The sequence below is a fragment of the Nycticebus coucang genome, chromosome 19, assembly GCF_027406575.1.
Source record: "Nycticebus coucang isolate mNycCou1 chromosome 19, mNycCou1.pri, whole genome shotgun sequence".
NCBI lineage: Eukaryota > Metazoa > Chordata > Mammalia > Primates > Lorisidae > Nycticebus > Nycticebus coucang.
The window spans coordinates 12,826,039-12,839,780 of NC_069798.1; the positions used below are offsets into that span (position 1 = coordinate 12,826,039).

A 13,742-nucleotide genomic window follows, 5' to 3' on the forward strand; every position below is an offset into this window, starting at 1 on the left:
TCTTCTGCTTGGTCCACTGTTACTAAGGGATTCTACTGTATTTTTCAGATCTTTGAGGGCTGCAAATTCTTGCTTCAGTGCATCAAAATCTTTGTGCTTTTGTCTTTAAATTCATTAAATTCTTGAGACAACTTTTGAATTTCTCCTCGAATTTCTAATTCTGACTTTTGAATTGCTCTTCGAATTTCTACTTCCAAGTTTTCCTCCATTCTATTAATCTTGTTTGCAATCCAAATTCTGAATTTGATTTCTGACATCTCGGCCAGCTGTTTATGAATGGGATCTTCATTTACATCTGCCATATCGTTCCTTGGGGGGGGGGGAAGGGTTGATCTATTCTGGTTATTCATGTTACCAGAGTTTTTCCACTGATTCCACCCCATGATTCTTTTACACCATTTGACTTTTCCCTTGGAGCTTTGTTGATGACTCACACAGTGCTATGGCCTGAGAAACTGGGGAGCTATTTGGTGTGGTGGGGCTAAGTGGTTCTGTCTTGTTTTCAGCTGGTCTCTGTTTGACCCTAGTGAAACAGTTACTCTGGGTTGAAGTCTCAACTGTGGAGAAATACCAGCAATTAAGTCACCCCACCCCCCACAGGCAATAATTGGAAAAGGAAAATCAAACCTTCCTACAACCTCACACCCAGGGCACCACTTGAATAGTCCTCAGGTGAGTGGCTCAGTTCAAAAGGTCCAAATCAATTGTCTCAGTCAGCACCTGTCTCAGGTGTGAGAGTTTCAAAGGTCTCTGGGAACTGGATCGCAGGGGTCTGATGACAACTCAAATATGACTTGCTCCGGTGCTCCGTGAAGTCCAGAGGACCCACCCAGCAAATAGATTAGTCTGGGAAAGTTGATGCCTCCTTCCCCACCTTGTACCTTTGTCACACCCAGTCACTGATAGCCCTGCAGGTCTGTGACTCAGTTGCCTCCCGTGAACAGACACTCCAGGGCTTTGCACCTGCCTGAATCACAAGGACATCTGTATCTGCTCAGCCAGGCCACTGCTCTCTGTCTCTATCCAGCAGGGGGTGGTGAGGCCTGACAACCTCGGGCACTTGATGGAGGCTGGGGGGTGTTTACTCAGTTCCAGCCCTGCCCCTGATTGATGTTACTGACAGAACAGAACTACTTTGTGGGAATTTGTTTCTGTCCCTGCTAAATTCCTCTGCAGAAGAGAAGCTTTTTTGAGTTCTCAGAACCTGTGCCTCAGGCTCTGTCTTTACTCCTGCAGGTTTGTATTCGTAGCATGGTCAGCTCTAGCCTCTTGCCTTCCTTTGTCTATAGGCTGATGATCCCCTGAGGGCTGGGTGCGTCTTAGGCTCAGTAAAGCGGTCCTCTGGGTCAGCCCCACCCTGGGAATTTCCCGGCTCTGCATGTGTGTTTTCTAGTCCCCATGCTCCACCCATGCCGGTACCGCCACAGGCCGACCTTTTCCTCATGAGGCCTGTGTTTCAGTCCCAGACCTGTTCCACGGTGGTTGCCTTCTGAGAAGATGCCCAGCCTCCTCTGGTTGCCCAGGGAGACAGGGGTTGTGGCTTCGGACTATCCGGGGGTGGGCCGTATTGTTGCCAAAAATGGCTGCTGCTCTGTGCCTCAGGGCACTGCTGCTCCGGTGTGGTTCTCTCTCAGCCAACTGTTGTCTCCTCACTCCCGTGCTGCAGAATCAGCACTGACCAGCTGCAGTCCAGGCCCTGTCCACACCCCTTGAGTAGTCCATGGCCCAGCCAAACCAACACATAAAATTAACCATCATGTGTGCCTTGGTATGGGCCTAACTTTATGCATTTGTGCTGAGCTTTCAATGAACTCAATCTATAGGCTCATGTACTTCAGTTCTGAGACATTTTATTGAATTTTTTCTTAGAACACTCTCTTATGTACTTTCTTTATACTCTCTCTTTTTAATAGACAAGGTCTCGCTCTATCACCCAGGATTGAGTGCCCTGGTGCCATGGTACAATCACAGCTCACTGTAACCTTGAACTCCTAAACTCAAGCAATGGTCCTGTCTTTGCTTCTCAAGTAGCTGGAACTATATCATGCACACTGTATCAGCTAATTAAAAAAATTTTTTTTAAAGACATGAGGTCTCAGTATGTTGTTTAGACTGGTCTCACACTCCTGGCCTCAAGTGATCCTCCTGCCTCAGGTGCTAGGATTACAGGAGGTTTGCTCTTTCTTAAATTTCTATTATTAGTTGTTTAGACTCTCTAGTAGACTTTGAACATTCCTGTCTGCTTTTCCCTCAGCTGTATGGTAATCCTTGGTTGTTTTCGTACCTTTGAGAGTAGGGAACTAAAAAGCTGCTTGCAGGGGGGAGGTGAGAGGGGGCACTTGTTAAATGTGACCTTCACACTGGGATCATCTGGCCAGATTGCTTCGTATGGAAACTCCACTGATAGTAGGTTTAAATCTGTTATTAAGCAGGTCAAAGTCCTCAAAGAAAACTTCTGCTCTCTTTTCTTAAGGGCAGGGGCCTGGGTGCCAGTTTCTGGTTGCTAACTGGGGAAAGAGACTTAGGGGTCTCAGGGTCCAGATGTAGTTTCCTAACCTCTGTATTCAGCACTGTATGCCCCACTTTCATTCATGCCTGTATCCTCCAAATCCAGAGTTCTCTGTTTTACTTTCCCCAGAGAATAAACCTCCAGGCCTCACCAGGGTTAGGGAGGGGCAGTGGCCCAGCTGCAGAGTGGGGAAGAACTCTGGGGTTCTGCTTACTTTCTAAGTAGATTTCCAATCAGTTGTTCTGTTTTTAACTTCTCCCACTTGGCCTGACTTCCGCAGTACCATCCCCTGAGCCTGTAGGAGATCCCACCGTGTAAGCCGGGATAGGTTTCTGCTTTTTCTGCTGCTAAGATTCTCTTGTTGTGGGGGTTGGGGAGAGTTGGCTAAGCCATTTTGTCATCCCATCTGTTCATCAACTTCAAAATCCTGCTCCTCTTGCCCCCTTTCCTGTCTCTCTCCATCCTTTTGAGTTTATGGCTTCATGACAAGCACTTCATTGTTGTTCTAGTGGAGTTTTGAGGAACAGCAATCACAGCACAGATGCCTGTGTGTCATCCATTATCTTTGTGCCTTCTGTGAATTCTTAAAATATAATTCAAAACATATCTTTCAAAAATAATTCCCATGGGCTCGGCACCTGTAGCTCAAGTGGCTAAGATCCCACATACACCAGAACTGGTGCGAGCCTGCCAAACAACAATGACAACTACAACCAAAAAATAGCCAGGCATTGTGGCAGGCACCTGTAGTCCCAGATACCTGGGAGGCTGAAGCAAGAGAATTGCTTAAGCCCAGGAGTTGGAAGTTGCTGTGAGCTGTGATGCCACGATATTCTACCCAGGGGACAGCTTGAGGCTCTGTCTCAAGATAAAGAAAGAAAGAAAGAAATAATTCCCATGAATGGTGGATAATGGGGGAAAAGAAAAAACTAATTTTATTTATGAAGTTTAAACAAATTGTTTAAATATTTTTGAAGTACAGAAGTTCAGAGGTTTTTATTTTTACTTTTTTGTCAGACACAATTAACTTCATGTGTATGACTTTTTTACATTGTCCCAAAGTTAAGAAGTCTTTTTCCTATGTTAAGATTAGATAAATACTTAATTTAGCCTGCCCTAAGTAACACTGCAAAATAGGCATTTTGTTGTTGTTGTTATTGTTGTTTTGAGGTTTTTTTTTGGCAACGGCTCACAGTCTTCTATTGGAGGAGTTCACCTTCCCTGACCCCCATCCTTTTTCTCTTTCTGGAGTGTCCCCAGTGCCTGCTGGCTCCCTGCAGTGGCATCTGGTCTCTAATGGCCTCTGTGGTCAGTCTATGCTGGAGGCCTTTCCTAGACCTTTTCTTCATATCAAAACTTACCTTATTTTAGGACACTGCTCTTTCTTAGCTAATAAGAGATACCAAGGCTATTTCTTTATTTGTTTTTAATTCTATCCTTCAGAAATGAGCAAGGACTGTTTCAAAGGAACTTTACATTCATTTCTGATTTAAGCCTTACAACAGCCTTGTGATGTTATGGATATTATTAGTCCCTTTTCATAGATGAGTAAAGTGAGGCTCAGTGAGATTAGGCTGCTCGCATCCTAGGTCACAAGGCTGGTTTATAGATTTACAACACCACAAGCTTGTAACCACCGCATGCACAGTCTCTTGGTATTAGATAATGTTTACTGTGCCATCTCATACAGTAAGACTTAAAAAATTCTTAGCAGTCATTAAGAGAACACTGTAACCCAAATAGTGAGTCTCATGTTGAATTTTTCAAACACAACAGAAGTTCGGGCTGCTGGACCTTTCAATACCATTTACAGTTGCTTCTCTTCTCTCATCAACCCCCACAGAATGCAGCCATCCGCTTGGCATTTTATACCAGTGTGGTTGAAGATAAAAGAAATAAAGCCGTCTATGACCATGTAAAGCTCTGTGGGAGCTTCTTTATAAACTATAGCAGTCAGCTGAGAGAGACGAGTTTTAAGCAGGGTAGTTAGATATGTTGGCATGTTATTTAGACACATACTTGAGCCCATTCTCCATTTTCACCTGTGTTTTTCAATTTAAAGACAGATTTTTATTCTTCATGGCAACAAATGATATCAAAACCACAAGGCAGCTTCTCTAATTATTTCCATCTAAGGTTATATAAACACATAGTATTTGTGATTTAATAGATGAACTTCTGTTCATCTGTTGTGTTTGAAAAATTCAAACAGCTCTTCTTCTTACTGGGCTCCTACGTTGGTTTTCAAGAAAGAACAGCAGAGGATTTTACATATTCTCCAGAGACTCAATAGTAACTCACCCTAACCAAGAACACTCAAGTTCTTCACTTCTGACACCAAGTTTTTCAGACACTGGTTTTCAGAAAAGCAGTCTCTCTCTCACCCCCTCACACAAATTCAAACGCATTTATTTTAGGATTATTATGTGCATTATGTGACTTTACGTTGAGTGTTTCCCTTGACAAATATGTAATGTCCATCCTTGTCTTTCTTTATCTTTTTTGGTCTAAATCCTATTGTATCTATAAATAAAACTACAACCCCTGCTTTTTTCTGGTTTTCTGCTTGTATTATCAATGTTCATCCTTTCACCCTGAGTCTTTTCTTATTCTTTGAGGTAAGATGAGTCTCTTGTAGGCAACAGCTACCTGGCCTGAGTTTTTGCACATAGTCAGCCAACTTGTGCCTCTTTAGAGGACGATTTAAGCCATTCACATTAATTGAGAGAATTGATAGGTGTGGTAGCGTTTGGACTGTCACATTTTTCAAAGGTCCAGTATATTTTTTATTTATTTATTTATTATTTGCAGTTTTTGGCTGGGGCTGGGTTTGAACCCACCACCGCTGGTATATGGGACCGATGCCCTACTCCTTCAGCCTTTTTTTTTTTTTATAGACAGAGTCTCACTTTGTTGCCCTTGGTAGAGTGCTGTGGCATCACAGCTCACAGTAATAGGCACTGCCCTTTTTTTTTTTTTGTTTTGTTTTTACAGACAGAGTCTCAGTTGGTTGCCACCCAGGTCTAGTGGATATTTTTAATTCTTTCATCATCGTAGAGGTTAGGTTTTGTTTGATAAACTCTGGGTGAGTTTACTTTGGTGGTAGAACACTGTGCTGGTCATTATGGAAAATGGGTTTGAGTATTTCCTGGAGAGCTGGTTTAGTTATGGAAAATTTCTTCAACATGTGTATGTCAGCAAAGTATTTGATTTCTCCATCACAAATGAAACTCAGTTTAGCTGGATACAGAATCCTGGGCTGAAAGTTGTTTTGTTTTAGGAGATTGAAGGTCAATGACCATCCTCTGCTGGTTTGAAAAGTTTCAGCTGAAAGATTTCCAATCATTCTAATATTTCTCCCCTTTGCAGATAATGCTTTTCTTATATCTGGTTGCTTGCAGAATTTTCTCCTCCATATTAGCTTTGGCAAAATTAATTACAATATTTCTAGGAGATTCTTTATTTGGATTGAGTCTTGTTGGGGTTCTGAAACTGTCTACTATCTGAATTTCTGTACTTCTTGCAATGCTTGGGAAATTCTCCCCCATAATATCTTGGAATAGAGCATCTGTTCCTTTAGGACCATCGTCTTCCCCTTCAGGAATTCCTATAAGATGTATGTTTGATCTTTTGGAATGATCCCACAACTCTCTCAGGGAATGATCAGTTTTTATTTTCCATTTCTCTGCCTCTGAGCACTTGGGAACACTCAAAAGCCTTGTCTTCAATTCCAGAGATCCTTTCTTCTGCCCGCTCAACTCTATTACTGAGGGATTCTGCTGTATTTTGAAGCACCTTGAATAACTTTTCATTTCCTTGAGCTCTGCTATCTTTTTTCTCATTATGTCCATATCCTTGATGATTTTGTCGTTGAATTATTTAATTGATTGAGATAACTTTTTTTTTTTATTGTTGGGGATTCATTGAGGGTACAATAAGCCAGGTTACACTGATTGCAATCGTTAGGTAAAGTCCCTCTTGCAATCATGTCTTGCCCCCATAAAGTGTGACACACACCAAGGCGATTGAGATAACTTTTGAACAACTCTTTGGATTTCCATTTCCATCTTTCCCCCCATTCTATTCATTTTATTTGCCATCCGTATTCTGAATTCTATTTCTGACAATTCAGCTATTTGTCTATGAATGACATCTTCTGTTGTATCTCCTTTGTCATTCCTTCGCAGAGTTGATCTACTCTGGTTATTCATATTGCCAAATTATTTTCCACAGTTTGGCTAGTAAAACTGGCAGAGTGAGCTTGGATTGAGGGCTATAGGAGGTGGTGTTAACCATCCCTTTACCAAGGAGCTGGGGCTGGTGATTGTGGCTTTCCCCCTACAGCTTTATAAAGGTCCCTTTCAGAGCTACAGCCAGATACTCTGAGGACTTGCTTGGTGTGACAGCACTAGGTAGCTCTATTTTTTTTTTTTTTTTATTGTTGGGGATTCATTGAGGGTACAATAAGCCAGTTACACTGATTGCAATTGTTAGGTAAAGTCCCTCTTGCAATCATGTCCTGCCCCCATAAAGTGTAACACACACTAAGGCCCCACCCTCCTCCCTCCATCCCTCTTTCTGCTTCCCCCCCCCCAAACTTAATTGTCATTAATTGTCCTCATATCAAGATTGAGTACATAGGATTCATGCTTCTCCATTTTTGTGATGCTTTACTAAGAATAATGTCTTCCACTTCCATCCAGGTTAATACGAAGGATGTAAAGTCTCCATTTTTTTTAATAGCTGAATAGTATTCCATGGTATACATATATCACAGCTTGTTAATCCATTCCTGGGTTGGTGGGCATTTAGGCTCTTTCCACATTTTGGCAATGGTAAATTGAGCTGCCATAAACAGTCTAGTACAAGTGTCCTTATGATAAAAGGATTTTTTTCCTTCTGGGTAGATGCCCAGTAATGGGATTGCAGGATCGAATGGGAGGTCTAGGTTGAGTGCTTTGAGGTTTCTCCATACTTCCTTCCAGAAAGGTTGTACTAGTTTGCAGTCCCACCAGCAGTGTAAAAGTGTTCCCTTCTCTCCACATCCACGCCAGCATCTGCAGTTTTGAGATTTTGTGATGTGGGTAGGTGGCTCTATTTTGTAGTCATACAGCCTCTATCCAATCTTAATGAGTTGCAGTATTAGGCTGAAATCTCATGTGGGGAGCGATACAAGCAACTATGGCACCTTGCCCCCCACTAGCGACAGCTGGAGGAAGAGAATCAGTCTCTGCTGCTACAAAACAAGCACCGCTCAACCTTGTAGGATCCCTGGGTGGACAGCCCAGGTCAGGAGTTCTAATCTGATTGTCCAGGGCTGTACAATCACTGCTCAACAGGGAAAGTTCAAAGAGTTTCCAACAACCCAATAGTAGGGATCCACAGGCAGCTCTGTCCCAAAAACTGTAAGGGCAGGAGTCTGGTTCCCTCTGGTGAGCAACGAGGTCAGGAAGGTGTACCCCACCAAAGAGTCAGTCCAGAGGAGTCAGCACCTCAGACTCCTGCCGCAACACCTGGCTATTTTGTTGTTGTTGTTGTTGCAGTTATCATTGTTGTTTAGCAGGCCCGGGCCGGGTTCAAACCCACCAGCCCCAGTGTGTGTGGCTGGCGCTATAACCACTGTGCTAAAGGAGCTGAGCCAGCACTGTCATTTCTCACTGGGATATTTCCTGAATGGACTCTTTGCTTCCATTTCTTCCACTTACTTCACGACAATCTATTCTTCAAATCGCAGCAAGAGAGGTCTTTTATCACTGCAGATCAGCTTCTGTTTTAATTATAAACATAATCACAACAGGGTCTGGATTTACCTTCCCCACATAACTAGAAAACTGGGCAAAAGGTATCGAACAACAGCCTGGGATTGCTATACCTGAAAAGAAAGAAAAACCATAAGACAGGCCCTATGATTGACCTGAGGCAGTGTTCAGGGTTCAAGTGGTGAGCAGGAATCCAAACAGACCCCAGAGGTAGTGCTGAATTGAAGAGACAGAGATCAGTATTTGGGGAGGCCAAGGCAGCTAGAATTTGTGGAGCCCTATTTTTTGAAAGGACAACTTCATACATTGAATTGCCTTGATTCCTACATCACAAATCGACTGACTCTATAAATGTGGATCCATTTCTCAACTTTCCATTTTAGTTTCCTTTGTCTACTTAGCCATCATTACATCCTCACCACACTGTCTTCATTACTGTGGCTTTATGTGAAATATTGTGATAAGGTAGTGTATCTTCCAGCTCTGCTCTTATTTTTCAAGATTGTTTTGCCTAATCTATATCTTTGAGTTAATTTGTCTCCATAAGTTTGAGTCAATTTGTCTATTTTTCTAGAAAACATCTGTTAGGATTTTGTTTGAAATTATGTTGAATCTAGAGATCACTTTTGGAAGACTATTAATCTTAACAAGATGGTGTTTCTATTACATTATCATGATACAGCTCTACATCCATTTAGGTTTTGTTCGATATCTCCTCCATTATAGAGGAGGAGATGTTTTTTACATTTTTTAATGTAAAGGTCTTACACACTTTTATAAATTTACTTTTTTTTTTTGAGACAGTTTCACTATGTCACCCTTATAGAATGCTGCTCACAGTGTACAACTCATAGTTACCTCCAGCTCTTGGGCTTACAGGATTCTCTTGCCTCAGCCTCCCAAGCAGCTGGGACTACAGGCGACGGCCACAATGCCCAGCTATTTTTTTGGTTGCAGTTGTCATTGTTGTCTTAGCTGGCCCGGGCCGTGTTTGAACTTGCCAGTCTCTGTGTATGCGGCTATCACCATAACCGCTGTGCTATGGGTGCTGAGCCTATAAATTTACTCTTAAGTTATTTATATTTTAATGCTATTTTATTTTATTGCTTTTCCAATTTTTACTGGGGACCATGGGGTGGAGAAGGCTCCTTCCTTTCCTGCTCACAGTTTGTTCAGCCACTCCAAGCTTGGGCCCTGGGGTTTTGGGGGTATCTGGGCACATCGATTATGTTCCCATCATCTTGAAGGGGCACTAGAGGGTGTGGCCTTGTTGACCATGATAGAATACTTCTTGTGCTTTACATGTTCAGAGAAACTTCTCTAGCAACAAACTACAGAAAAGATCCCTGAAAGTATAATCTTTTTGATGCTATTTTATTTATTTATTTTTTTTGAGACAGAGTCTCACTATGTTGTCCTCTGTAGAGTGCTGTAGCATCACAGCTCACAGCAACCTCAAATTGTTGGGCTTAAGCAATTCTCTTGCCTCAGCCTCCCAAGTAGCTGGGACTACAGGTGCCTGCCACAATGCCTAGCTATTTTGTTTACCTGGCCTGGGCCGGGTTTGAACCCACCAGCCTGTGTGTATGTCTGGCACCCTACCCACTGAGCTATGAGTACTGCTGGCATTTAAATTTTTAATTTTCCAACTATTTGCCAGTAAACAGAGACATAATTGATTTTTTTGTATATTGACCTTGTATCCTAAGACCTTACATTAATTCATTTATTAGACCTTTTACTTTTTGTGCATTCGTTTTGATGTCTCTGTATAAAGAATCATATGTGAATAAAGACAATTTTACTTTTTCCTCTTTATTTTTTAATTTCATGTTCTCAGGGAGCATTCTCTGTAAAATTTCAGTATTTTGGAAATTTTGTGAGAAGTGTTTTATGCCTTAGCAAGTGGTTCATGTTGGGTAATGTTCCAGATGCACCTTACACAGGTTTTTCCATGGTCTTCTGGCATCCATTGTTTCCATGAAAAATTATCCATCATTTATATCATTGTTCTTCTATGTGTAATGTTTTTCTCTGACTGCTTTCAATATAATCTCTTCAGTTTTTGAAAGTTGGACTATTACATGACTAATTGTGATTTTCTTGTATTTATCTTGCTGGAATTTATGGAGTTTCTTTGATATACAAGTAGATTATTCCCACCAGATTTGAGGAAATTTCAACTATGTTTGCTTTAGCTCTTTTTTAAAACTTCCATTCTGGCTCGGGCCTGTAGCTCAGCAGCTAGGGCACCAGCCACATACACTGGACCTGGTGGGTTCAAATCCAGCCAGGGCCTGCCAAACAACAATGACAACTACAACCAATCAATAGCTGGGCATTGTGGTGTGTGTCTGTAGTCCCAGATGCTTGGGAGGCTGAGGCAAGAGAATCGCATAAGCCCAAGAGTTTGAGGTTGCTGTGATGCCATAGCTCTCTACCGACGGTGACATAGTGAGACTCTATCTCAAAAAAAAAAAAAAAAAATTCCATTCTCTTTCTTGTCCCATCCTGGAACTCAAATTACACTTCCATTCAACCACTTAAAATGTCCCACATATCACTAAGGATCTGTTCAATATCTTCAATCTCAGTTCCCTTCATTTTTCAGAATGTATTATAGCTAATGCCCTTTATTCAAGTTCATGGGCTGTGGTCATCATAACAACAGAGTCCCAGGCCTCTAGCCACAGACAGCATAATTAACATAGAGTCTGAGCTGCTATACTCTAAAATTCATCACCATGTTACTTCTAACAGGCTGCTCTCAGTCAAACCCTGAGCACAGCAGAGGTTCCAAGGACTCCACTAACATCTGACTTTGGCTCAAGGACCCCTCAGTGGTCATGACGCATTTTCCTCATACTTCAAGACTTCACCTAACCTCCCTTTTCTCTATCCTTTGCTGCAGGACAGACTCAGAGGCTCTCACGCTATCTCCAGTTCCTCTTCTTCACGTTTTCTACAATTATTTCCCTGAATGAAAGCCTTTCATATTTAATCTATTCTTGGTGTTTTCTCTGAGGGAGGGCCTGCCTAACACAAGTAAAATCAGGAGTGGTTGGACAAAGCAGGCAGTGAGATGAGGCCTGGGATTGACTCACCACCACCTGGCAGGCAGATAGGATGCTCTTCTGTTGGCAGGTAGAGTAAAGAGAGTCCCTGGAAAAAGGCAGCAGCTCAATTGCTGAATTTTCCATTGGCGGTAAACCGAGAAAATGTACCAGTGAAGAGCAATGTTGTGAAAGTTAACACAGATTATTTGAAAAACATGAGGGAACACTGCCTACAAAGTCCGTAGAATTGGCTCGCTATTGCTAAACAGTGTTGATGTTTTGCAGAAAGATAATGAAAGGCTGAATACTATTTTAAAAAATCAGTGACTAATGGGAGAAGCCATAGACACTCAGTGACCGCTTACAAAGAAGCCTTTACTTCTGCAATGGAAAGGCAGGCACAGTTGAGCAACAGGCTGAAGACCTCATTGTTAAAGTTGCTGAAATCCAAAGATGTGTGAATGCTCAGACAAAGCAGGTCTGTTATGCGAAGGTCAGAGGACTGGTGGGGAAAAATCCACAGTCTTGAAATAGGGATGGGTAGAGGACAGCGGATGAGTACAGATCGTGGCCCCGAGAGTGACTGCAGCAAAAGGGGCCACACTTTATCACACTAACGTCCTTCTTCTGAACATCCCCTCAGAAAGAAAGGCCCACAGGAAACGCAAAGGAGCCGCTACTCAGACTTGTGTGGAAAAGTGGCTCTGTGGAGTACAAGTGGGAGATGGCAGGAGCTATGAGAATGTACCTCTGAGCTCTCAGCCTTGGGCAGTGTAATTGCCCCAAGGCCACAGCTACTTGCTCTGAAACTTATTGCTGCATTTGTATCCCGGACACACTTGACATGAATGAGGGCGGCAGGGAATGAGGGTAAACGTGCTCCTGGGAGACACTGGGCTCCCTGATGACTGACTTTGTTCAGTGCCTTTCCAAACCAAACCCCTCTTTTCCTTTGGGGTCAGACTTGCACCACACTCAATGGCCCTCCCAGCCTTCTTTACCTCCTGGCTCATTTTTACTCACAGGTGTTTCCACTAACAAAATCCTTGCATGTTTCATCCCTTCTTGGTGTCTACTTCTCAGAAGACCCAGATTAACACAATGGCCCTTTCTTTTGCTGTCCCCAATGGGTGTTAAGCCCACCCAGAGGATGTTTTAGTTCAAAAATTGTAATTTTCAGTTATTAAATATATGTTTGGCTCTTTTTCTGTAGTTTCCATTTCTCTGTTGACATTCTATTATTCAGTAATCATTCTAGTACTGTGCTTTTCATATAGTGGAGGAAAAAAAGCCCAACTTATCATCGAGACAAGCAAGCTTCTCATTTAAAATACAATTGGAAAGGGGCAAATATGCCCAATGTCCTTAACTTTAAGAACCTCAAGATTTAAAATGTTTTTTAATTTTAAGAAAATATTATTGTAGTTTGGCTTGTTTGTTTTTCAGAGACAGGGTCTTGCTCTGTCACCCAAGGTGGAATACACTGCAACCTGAGCTCTTGAGGTCAAGCGATCCTCCTGCCTCAGGCTCCCAAGTAGCTGGGACTACAGGTGCCTGTCATGGCTCCCTAACTTTTCTATTCTGATAGAGACAGGGGTCTTGCACTTATTCAGGCCGGTCTTGTACTTCTGAGCTCAAGGGATCCTCCTGCCTCAGCCTCTCCAAGTGCTAATATTACAGGTGTGAGCTGCTGCCTGTGGTTTTATTTTATACTATAAACCTTTCCTGGGGAATCTTATTGACTGCCATTGTTTCAGCAGCCACCTCTCCGCTAATGAAAGTAAATTTTTGTCTCCTGCTTAGCCCTCGCCTCAAATCTTCAAGAACCAGACATTCAATTGCCTGTTAGCACTGACACATCATCATTTCCTATACATCTCAAAGTTAACTTGTCAAAACAGAATTAATCACCTTTCCACTCACTTTTTAAACTGTAATTTAAAAATAGTAATTGATGAAAATCTGATCTACCTGAACTCTCAAAGAAGGTGGCATCTGGCCATCAAGCCTAATTATTGATTTTGTCTCCCAATTATTTATTAAATCCCCCCTCTTTTCTGCTCACTCCTACCCTCATCTACTATAATAACATCCCAATTTTAGTCTCTAACTCCTCCCACCCCATACATCTCCGATACGCCCCCAGGCCTCTATCTGAATTGCAAGCATGAACTTCTTCAGCTTTGTCTCCTTCTCCGGTCTCCCTTGCAGACATGTTCTGCCCCCCTGCTTCACACTCAAGCAGTCAAACTCATCCCACAATATCATGCCGCTAAAGTCCCACCTTGATAGATGCAGCTGTCTCCTTTAACAGCAATGCTCTTCCTGCCTTGTCTGTCCACCTGTGACTTTTCCTCCTTCTTTATCAAGTCAAGGGGTTGCTACTTCAGGATACCACTTTTTTTTTCTTTGAGACAG

General features: G+C 42.4%; 1 long non-coding RNA gene and 1 pseudogene across 1 annotated transcript in view; both read right to left on the reverse strand.

The window, feature by feature from the left end:
* The window catches only part of LOC128571759 (uncharacterized), a 68,532-nt gene that overhangs the window by 10,281 nt on the left and 44,509 nt on the right, over positions 1 to 13,742 (reverse strand). The window lies entirely within an intron of this gene.
* Positions 9,553 to 9,630, reverse strand: LOC128572241 (uncharacterized; annotated as a pseudogene).